At 47.5% G+C, this 10,876-nt stretch overlaps 1 non-coding gene across 1 annotated transcript; it reads right to left on the bottom strand.

The window, feature by feature from the left end:
- Positions 1 to 10,518: 10,518 nt before the first annotated feature.
- On the bottom strand, positions 10,519 to 10,625 carry LOC146830375 (U6 spliceosomal RNA). Its single transcript, XR_014961627.1, has one exon. It is a non-coding gene; the product is annotated as a U6 spliceosomal RNA (small nuclear RNA).
- Between the last annotated feature and the right edge of the window lie 251 nt (positions 10,626 to 10,876).

Below are 10,876 nucleotides of genomic sequence, written 5' to 3'. Positions count from 1 at the left end.
TGGAGTGTGGGGGGCTGGTCTTCGGTGCAGATGGTGCTTGGGGTTGGGGCTTCTCAATCCCTGGTGCACAACTTCGAGGGTACCTCAGAAGCTGCGCTGTAAGTTACTAGCCACTTTTCCCAGGTAGCCGGTCCCACGTCGCTCGTCGCCTCCACGGATCTCAGCTCTGCTGCAGATGTGGATGAGGGTCGGAGAAGTCGGGAAGTCAAGGCTCTGGTCGGGCTCTGCAGTCGGCTCCTCGTAGAACGGTCGCAAAGCAAAGGGTAGTCTCTTGATGGTGCCTGTTTGCACAGGGTAGCCACTCCTTGGCTACAAGGGAGATTCTTCAGTCTTCTTCTTTCGTCGAATGTCGAAGGTCCAGAGTTTCTGTTCAGTTTTGCAGGTTCAGGATAATCTAGAGTCTTGAGGCCCAACTCCCACTCTTATACTAATCTGGGGGGCTGGGATACCTGCTAGGTCACGCCTTATGGGTGGGACCTGGGAGGGGGTGGTTACACCCACTTCCCTTTGTCCAGTTTCGCGCCAGAGCTGGGGCTGGAGTGCCCCAGCGCCGGTTTGAACTGGACTATGCAAGGAACACCTTGTGTGCCCCAGGCATGTCTCATTCCTTTCAGCCCACCCTGCCCCAATACACTAAAGGCTGTCTGGGGAGGTGCTAGCACCTCCCCAAGCAGGAAACCTATTGTCCAGGCCTCCCTGGCTGGGATCACTCCCAGCAGCAGGAGGTCAGACTTGTGTCTGTGGCAGCAGCATCCATTTTGTGATGCTGAGGCTTTGGTTAGAGTTAAACAGCAAAGTAGGATTTTAACATGTCTCTCCCTCTAGAAGGGAGGGATAATATCCTCATCACCAGAAATGGTATGGGGGTATTATTCCAAAGTGTTAGACACCTTACACGACATGTTTTGATAAAGCCAAACCATAGTTACCATAACCGTTTAAGATTATAAGGCACTTTAAGAGTATATGGTAGGCTATATCATAGAACAGCTATAAGGACATGGTTCCGAAAGCTGCAGACAGGCTCAGCTCATGCTAGAGCACCATCTCACATGTTACCAAGCACTCTGCCTCCAGGATTGTTAAGGCCTGCCATAGGAGTGACTGATAGGTACACATGTGTCTATATATAAGGGTAGATATAGGCATACTATATCTAAGCAAGGGGTGATTACACGACCTTGCCCCAGCTGAGCGATCAGCCAGTTGTGTCTGATTGGAAGGCCAGACCAGGGGTGGCATAATACATGCTGCAGCCCCTGGGAGGCCTAGGGTACACCTATGCCCTGGGTACCTAGGGTACACTGTACAGGGTCCAATAAGGTGATCCTTACCAATTGGTTATGTACCTAGGGTACATGGAGTCCATTTTAAAGAGAGAGCAGACAGCCTGAGACCCTGAATGGCAGGATCTCAGGCCAACTAAGTCGAAAAACCAGCTAGACACTAGGCAAAAAGTTGGGGGTAACCATAGTCAGATATCCACCTTCCTACACCCAGCATCCCCGGAAGGTTCCTTTTCACCTTCAGCAGGCTGTGGAAGATGAACTGCAAGACCTCCTGACAGCCGACATCATCGAGCGTACAGAGGGCCCCACGCCGTGGGTATCGCCTGTGGTGATTGTCCCGAAGAAAGGAACTCCAGGGAAAGTCCGACTCTGTGTGGACATGCGCATGCCCAACACAGCTATCGAGAGAGAACGCCACCCAGGACCCCACTTGAGCGACATGATAGCCGCATTAAATGGTGCGCGAGTGTTTTACAAACTCGACCTCAACAAGGGGTACCATCAACTGGAACTCCATGAAGACTCTTGGTACATCACAACGTTCGCAACGCACCTGGGGCTATTCAGGTATAAAAGGCTGAATTTTGGCATATCATCAGCTGCCGAGATATTCCAAGAAGCCATCCGGCAGACTATCCATCATATCCCCAATACACTGAATTACAGTGATGACATCCTAGTGTATGGGGCGAACATTCAAGCTCACGACACAGCCCTCGACCGAGTCTGCCACGCCCTCTTGGAAGCAAATCTAACACTCAACAAAGAGAAATGTGAATTCCATCAAGCAAAGCTGAAATTCTTCGGGCACGTCTTCTCTGGTGCAGGGATGAAACCTGACCCAGACAAAGTGAGCTCGCTGAACGACACCAAGAGCCCACGGGATGTCAGCGACGTGCGGTCCTTCCTAGGGATGGCGAGCTACTGCTCACGGTACATCGAAGACTACGCCACTCTCAGCCACCCCCTCCGGAGGCTGACCAAACAAGGCCAGGCATTTGAGTGGACTCCAGAGTGTGAGCGAGCATTTCAGGACATTAAACAGGCCGTGGGAAAAGCCGACAGTTTGGCGTACTTCAGCCCGGACCGCAAAACTGAGATCACAGTGGACGCCAGCCCCGTCGGTCTAGGTGCCATCCTGGCTCAATACGATAAGGACACTGACCAACGTCACATAGTGGCCCATGCCAGCCGAAGTCTTTCCGACACAGAGAAGGCCTACTCCCAACCCGAGAAGGAGAGCCTCGCGGTAGTATGGGCCTGCGAGCACTTTCACGTGTTCATATATGGAAAACACTTCACCATGGTGACGGATCACCAAGCGCTCGTCACCATCTTTGGGAACCCGCGTTCCAAAATGCCACCTCGCATCGAACGCTGGGGACTACGTCTGCAAGAATACATGTTCACCATTGTCCACAAACCAGGGAAGTCAGCCAACCCAGCCGATTACATGTCAAGGCACCCCGAAGCTACCCAACGTCCCGCTCCGTCTGTAGCCGAGGAGTACATCCACTTCGTAGTGGACCAGGCGCGGCCGCCGGCTGTTCCTCTAGAAGCCATCCAACAAGCCACCTCGCAGGATGAGCTGCTACAAAGGGTGATTCACCGGGTACGAACACATCGGTGGCGACAGGACGACACACCTGAAGAGAGTGACACGTTGAAGCGTCAAGAGCTGCAGGCATTCAAGAACGTGAGCGAGGAACTATCCGCAACTGCGCCAGGGGGTCATCAACCTGGCCCATGAAAGCCATCGAGGCGTGGTTGCGACCAAGAGAGCCCTTCGCGAGCGTGTCTGGTTCCCGTTTCTTGACAAAATGGTAGAACTTACCCTTAAAGACTGTCCGCAGTGCCAAGTGGTGGGGCGCGGTGATCCCCCAGCCCCGCTTCAAATGACACCATTACCATCGGGAGTGTGGCAGGAACTAGCCATGGACTTCTACGGGCCAATGCAGTCGGGCAAGTATGTGCTGGTGATTGTCGATGAGTACTCGAGATTCCCCATTGCCCGATTCGTCCCTTCCACCAGTGCAGCTGCCACGCTTGCCGTCCTAGACGAAGTGTTCGCCGCTTGGGGCGTACCCAAAGTAGTGAAGACGGACAATGGTCCTCCGTTCAATGTGCAGGAGTTCAGTGACTTCATGAAACTAATGGATATTCGACACAGGCGAATAACACCGCTATGGCCACAGGCCAACGGCACCGTAGAGAGATTCATGGCCACCCTCAAGAAAACATTCCAGCAGGCAGTGCTTGACAGAAGGGACATGCAAACAGCCCTCAATGACGTGCTCCGTTCATACCGAACGACACCTCATGCCACCACAGGCAAATGCCCAGCGACGCTCATGCTGGGGCGCCCTGTTCGGACACGGATACCCACCTGGGAAGGAGCCCTACGACCCGTGTCCCCAAGTCGCATTCATCGAGAAATGGTGGCTACCGATCGGGCTCGCAAAGAGGGCATGAAAACGTATGCTGATGGCCGGAGACGAGCTCGATCGCTCTCTTTCCGAGAAGGGGACTGTGTGGTGGTTAAGCAGGAGCAATGTAAGAAAACGGACAGTAGGTTTCGAGCAGAGCCCCTGACGGTCACCCGACAAAAGGGAACCGTGCTGACGGCAGAATCAGACAGTAGGCGCATCACTCGAAATGTGTCTCATTTTCAAAGATGTAGCTCGGCTCTGCAGGATGCGCTAGAGTCGCGGCTAGAGTCACCGAGAACTGAACAGACTGAGCAGCGACGCGAGACTGCCCCTGGCCTGGAGGGAGGAAGTGGAGGCAACCTCACTGCAGTAGTAGAAGGCCGGTCCCTCAGACCACGACAGACAATTCGCCAGCCACGTCGGCTAATTGAGGAGATGTAAATATTTTTGTGAGTTTGTTTTGTTAACAAAGGGGGAGATGTACTGGTGTGCGGTCTAGTAGCGGGAAGGGCGGAGCGTGGGAGGAGCAGGGGAAGAGGAGGTGCCAGGAAAGGGAAAGGCAGTTAGAGTAGGGACGCCGAGGTTGGAGGACGGGAATAAAGAAACCTCCCTAAACGACCTGTGTCTGTCGTCATTGCAGGGGTGTCCCAGGGGAACACAACAGTTACCAGTATATATGGGGCACATCGCATACGCTACCAGTATCGCTCTTGGGCGCAGGCAGGAGTTTACTTTTAGGTTATAAACTCTCCTCTGCCATTCAGGCCCATGGCTGTCTTTCTGGCCCAGTTACATCGCTCTCCTTCAAAGTGCTTCTGACTGCTCCACTCCTAGCTATCTGGTCAATCAGTGTCCCCTCCAGCTTTGGAGGCTTGCCGCCCCCCCCTACTCCCTCGCCCCCACAACCCCCCCATCCGGGCTATCTTCTTGTTTTCAAATACGAGAGGAATTCTGTAGTGTGTTTACATGCTGGTCTCGACTGGTCCAACAGGTTCGTCGTAAAATGAAAGGTGCAGAGGCACCGCCCACAGGCCTCTCCATCAGAGGGGAGACAGGCGCGAAATAAATGCTAACAAGGGAAGGCGTCTTTTTAGGCTGTGAGCATCCTGCAGTCCAGAGTGACTTTCTGTAAATGGGGGTTGGGGGCAGGTTTGGGCCTAAAAGTGCTGGACTAAATCATAAGTGCATGCAAAATTGTTAGCAAAATAGGGGTGGGTGGATGGATAGCACAGAGGGCCGGTGGGGAGCAGCCCAATCCTCTGGCTAGAACGTTCCTGGCTGTCTATCGTTTTTTGTTTGTGTAGTTTTATATGGAGCAAACTCAGACCAAAGGCATCAGGATGCTTTGCATCAGCACCAGATCACATCACACAAAATCAGATTTTTTTCTCCAGGCACAGGGAAATTAAGTGATTAGCCCAAGGTCACAGGATGTTGAGCTGACGCTGGGATTCAGACCTTGTTCCCCAGTTCCAAAGTAGGCAGCTCAGGCTGTTTGTCCACATCTTGTCAGTTCAATGTGGTATCATTTGAGGTACCCACACAAAATGAGACACCACTCCAGGGTTACGGGACCTGTGTGGCACTGGGTGAGTTGCAACCTTCGACGCATGGGGAGGGCCCTGCACTTCTGGCCATGCTGCCCACCCCCCACTTTGGTTACTCCACATACAGAGGTAACTTGCCCCCCCGCCCCCCCCCCCTCCCCTTTGAGACATAATTCATGCAATTACTAAGAACAAACAATAGACAGAACAAACTTTCTCAGTAACGCCTTGATCATGGCCTTCCAGACTTCAACACTGGTACCCCCTTAGGGGCATAGGACACTCACTAGCACATCTCAGCCAGGGCTGAGGTAATATGATATCACCTCTATCCTTATGGAAATCTACTGGCTCAACTTGCCAACCTGCACATCTTCAAAAGCAGATGCATCATTTACAAAGCCATCACAACCACAATCCTTGCCGATGTAGCTCACAGCCCATCATCTCTGGTGCTTCTCAGCACAGCCACACCAGGGCACCAGCAGCCTAAGTGTTACAAATAAAAAAACAAGATAGCAGGCCTTTCCAGGTATGCATCCAGAAATTGGAACATCCTCGTATGCATCAGGAAGTCCCAATTTAGGAGAGTTGAGACTAGGGTCACAATCCTAGTCTTATTTTTTGCCACCTACATGCAGAGCATCAAAGAATCCAATCTTTTAGGACAGATAAAAAGTGTCCAGAGACAGATGCCAGACAAGTCTAGCACAACCATTTTTCTCAAAAAGTTGAAGGTTTTGTTGTGACGTAGTAAATTTGGCCACACATTCAACATAATTAAAATAAACTGAGTTTTTGAAAAGGAGATTGATTACTGTATCTTGCAATTAAAGTGCCAGTCCACTCGAGACATAGGCTCTTTAGGTGTCTATTTTACCAGTAAAGACTACATGAGCAAACAGGGTCGCCAAATCGCTCTAAACAGACTTATGCGTCAGGGTGTTTTTTTGTATCCCAGGTACAGGAATCCCAATCATTTGGAAGTACCTTTACTCAGGCTGACAGATCAGAACTGGATATTTGGGCTCAAGATTTCTGGAGCTGTGAGCATGGTTCCAAATTATGTCCACCAAGCTAAATTTAAAGATCTACGTATCCTAGCTGGAAACTTTAGCTAGCGGCTCCCTTCTCGGGGCGAAAGATAAAGGAGGGATAGTTCCTAGGGAATAGTGCTCGAAGTCTAATACACAGGCTACTCTTCCTCAATGAGATTGTGGGCTGAGAACCACAGACCAGACACTTACTATTCTGTGTAATCGGTATAATTTTTGATTTTCCTCATTCACAGGACCAGGTTCTCCATCGTGGATAGACTGGTCTTCCCTTACAAAGGCATCACAAGTCTCTTGGTCAGGACAATGATCTCTGGGATGATGCCAAAGTTCTCTATGAGCTCATGCAACTTGTGGTCCACATACCTGCCAAACAGCAGGCAATGAAATCAGGTCGAAGCCCAACTGTTGTATGTGGTGGGAAACAAACATCATGCCACTACATTCATGTGAAGTGTGATGCACTACATAAGAAAGGACTAAATTGACGAGAATTCATTTAAGTAGCTGTTCACAGTCGCAGGTCCAGCTACAAAAAAAACCTTCATTAAAATGAAAGTGGCAAGCCAACCAGGAATGGGTGTTTTGCAAGAATTAAAGCATGCACACAGGTGGACCTGGTGTGAGAGGGAGTTCATGAGATCCTCAAGTCAAAAACATCTATATAAAAAAATCTATTCAACAGCTAGCTGCAGTTCATGGCTCAAAAAGACAAGCATTTGCAATGCAATAGGTCTCGTATTTGCGAGAGTTTAATCTAATAGTATTTTAAATGACAATGCCGTTTATTTATATTTTAAAACCTAAAACCTAAATAACAGGCATTGTCATTTACAATGCCAATAGCTCAAATCTGTAAATGCGAGACCTATTACATTGCAAATGCTTGTTTATGAAGTCAGCGGTGACGTCTACACAGCAACCATCATTGTTAACAATGGCCCAAGTAAACATCCCCGCGGGCAAGTGCTTCAATGCCCCACGTAGGGGTAGTATGCAGTATATAAATGCTGCAATACAGTACCACCAGGAGTATCAACAGGAGAATATTAAGCACAAATGTTGTTTTCTGACATGGGTTGATCCCTTAAAGCAGGGGTCTGCATGGTTGGGCTGCCCAGTGATTTTGATGGAGTTTATTTTATACTGAGGTTAAGGGCTCTGGTCTTTGAGAATTACTCCTTTATGTGTAATTGATTGAGTTAGTCTATCAGCAAATAAAAATAACGTTTTGAAATGGGCTTCCTGCATCCTGATGGTGTCCGTGGTCATTAAAACTTTACAAGTTTGAGATCTAAGGTGCCACTTTAGCATCAGTATTTGCTCGCTATAAAAATGCTAGCTAACATATATACATATATATATTCAAAGGCATACATTTTCCCAGGTAGGTGTACCAGTAGCTCATGCGTTCCAGGACTGCAGTATATGTGCCCCGCTGTGCAGCCAGAATATGCCCTTTTTTCCAGATGCCCGTCATGCCTCTATTTGACTAACACTTCCTCTGGTAGTAGTCTTTTCTCTGTGTCTATGAAGTGCACGTGCTTTGTATGCGGCAAAGAACTTCCAGTGCAGACGATGACTAGTTAACTTGATTTGCATATATCCATGATGCTCTGCGATTTTCATAAAGTGGAAACGGCAATCTTTTTCTGCAGCAGAATGTTTTGTTTCTGATTCAAATGGACTACTTCGTGAAAAGCAACAAAGAGGAAGAGTATACATTGCAACCATTTATTTTCTTGAAGCACTCTAACTTTCAAATAATCTGAAGTTAAGCCTTTATATACCAGCTGGCTCCACTAGGGGTCTGTGCTCGCTTCGGCAGCACATATACTAAAATTGGAACGATACAGAGAAGAGGGTGGAGTGCGAATCCTGTAAATGCAGGATGACAGCACTGGTCTACAGTGTGCCTGTCAGATTGGCTGGCTGTCTTGCACTATAGACCCAGCAATCCAAAGGCTGTGAAAAATCCCTGGGATATAACGAGCACTGGGTGAGCCTGCTCCCACCAAGTCTGGAGTTGCTTTCACAGCATGAGAGCAGCTCCAGGATTGGTTGTAGTTACGTTCCACAAGCAGTAAGGAAGTCCTTTCTTTTCCTGGCCGTGGGCAGCAAACAGAATTGCTGCACCGGTCGTGCTGTGGAATATAGGGCGAATCGTGCACCTTTGCACCCCCTCCCCTCATTTTTTATTTAAGCCAGCCGCCACTGATATAGCTTAGAATCTGTAAACAACATACAGTATAGTGGTGTGTACCATATTGTCTGCAAACAAAATATGGCTAGGCAGTGAACTCCCGGCTTCAAACATTACAAGCTGCAGCTCGTACTGCACAGCCCGGTGTGTGCAAAGCAAGCTTTGCCCACCCCCGACTACAGGCATTGATTAGTGGAGCGGTGCACCCAAGTGTGTTAGAAAGCACAGTGTAGAAATCTGCGGCAGGTATGTGCAAAGAAAAAAAGCCCTCTGGGTGTGTGCAAAGGCTGTTCTATCTGTAGAGTATGCCTTCTCCATGACTGCAACCTACTGTCACTAAAACCTGCACCGTAGTAGAGGTGGGCGAGCCAACAAATTATCAGAGAGAGCCGAGCTAGAGCTGAGCCAAGGGTCTGGCTCGGCTCTAAGAACCGTGTATGAGCCGAATCCTTTAAATGTGTTCCATGTAGATCAAACAACAAACACCTTGTAAAACGATGATAAAGTTGCATCAAAAATGTAAAAAGTGTATTTCTTTAACATTTGGGAGCGTTTCCCCTTAGTACATCCGTTTATATCACACTGTATTGAAGGGTATTTATTAAAAGAGATAGTTTTTAACTTGAATTTAGAAACATTCATGCCCGTCCCCGCCCTGACGAGAGTGCCATTAATGAGCTAAAATGCAGGAGAACGAAGAACCCTCCCATTTGCTATGAGTTATAACCCATATAAGTGAAATGCGCAAGGATTAGAATTAGTGTGCATGAATACGTTCCTCAATATAGTTTCTATGGGGCATATCAATAAACAACCGGCGATAATTATCGCTAAGCACACTTAGCGCTAGGATAATTATCGCCGGCTAGCGTTGATTTTTATCGCTGGGATAGTGTGCAATTAGCAACGCTTATCTCAATAGCGATAAAAATCCTCACGCTAAGTGTCTAACGTGAGATTATCGCTGGAAACCCAGCGATAATCTCACGTTAGCTTGTTGATAGGGACAGACAAACTTAGCCATGATATCCACCTTCCAAAGTATATCATGGCTAAGTCAGAAAAATACCAGACGTAAAAAAGCAGCGTTAACTGCGGTTAGCGCTGCTTTTTTTGTCCTTAACAGGGTTAGCAATATTCTTGATAATAGGAGATCTATTATTTTACTCTGGAACTACCCCTTTGCATCTCATTAGAGTAAAAGGGTGCTAGCATGCGAATTTGCATGTTAGCACTCTGTTGTTGATAGGATGCTAGTTTTATCTCTGCTTTTTTGGCTTTTAAAGCCAAAAAAGCAGAGATAAAGCCCTTGTTGATATGCCCCTATATTTGTTAACTATCAGCACAGATGTGGTAACATTGTAGTATATTATATCAAATGCAAGACGTCTTTGTAGAGCTCACATCCTGAATTCACATATTTTAGAGCGTTCTCTTTTGTGTTAATTAAAAAAGCAATTCGCGGAGAATGAAATGATTTGCCTGGGATCACACAACTTGGTTAAGCAGGGAAGCTGGGGCTGATCCCTGGTTGCTAGTTTCACTGTGTACAATTCAGGCACTAGATGGCTACTGTTTTCCTGTTTTAAATTGCAGATTAATGCGTTTTCTTTCATTCTTGGCACAGGACGTTCCACCATGGGTGGCAGACAGAAGCCACATGAAGGCTCGGCTCGTTTTGGGTTTGAAGCCCAAGAGGAGCTCTAGCTGAGCCGCCTACCTCTACACCAGTGTTGGTCTATTGAGGTCCATGAACAAAGGCAATGAAAACATGAACGTGAAGTCAAAATAAAATCATATCTTAATGATGCAGTTAATATAAATGTTGGATTATCGAAACAGTACATCAGTTGTGTCGAAATTATTTTAGTTTTACAGTAATACCTTGATGTCAATATCATGAAATACAAGTTGAAAAAATGTAAATGAATTGAAGTAAAAAACAAATGAGAATACATACTGGGTTTCCATCGCAGATGAAAGATTCTCAAAAGGCAAAATATGGAACGCTTCACGAATTTGCGTGTCATCCTTGCGCAGGGGCCATGCTAATCTTCTCTGTATCGTTCCAATTTTAGTATATGTGCTGCCGAAGCGAGCACGAACATGCAGAGAAGCCAGCTGATATATAAAGGCCTAATATCAGATCATTTCAAAGGTAGGTGTGCTTTGAGAAAATTAGAATTTGTAGTTAAAACACTTTACATGTGTCACTTTTCACAAAATAGTGCTTTAGTTTCAGGCAAAAAAACGTGCTGTAGGAAAAGTTTGCTGTTACAATATATCAAACTCGAAGAGCATCATGGATATGCAAATCAGGCGTATGAGGTCATCGCCCGTGCTGGACGTTCTT

This window comes from Triturus cristatus, chromosome 5_1 (genome assembly GCF_964204655.1).
Source record: "Triturus cristatus chromosome 5_1, aTriCri1.1, whole genome shotgun sequence".
NCBI classification, from domain to species: domain Eukaryota; kingdom Metazoa; phylum Chordata; class Amphibia; order Caudata; family Salamandridae; genus Triturus; species Triturus cristatus.
This window is presented reverse-complemented; position numbering and strand designations above follow the sequence as displayed.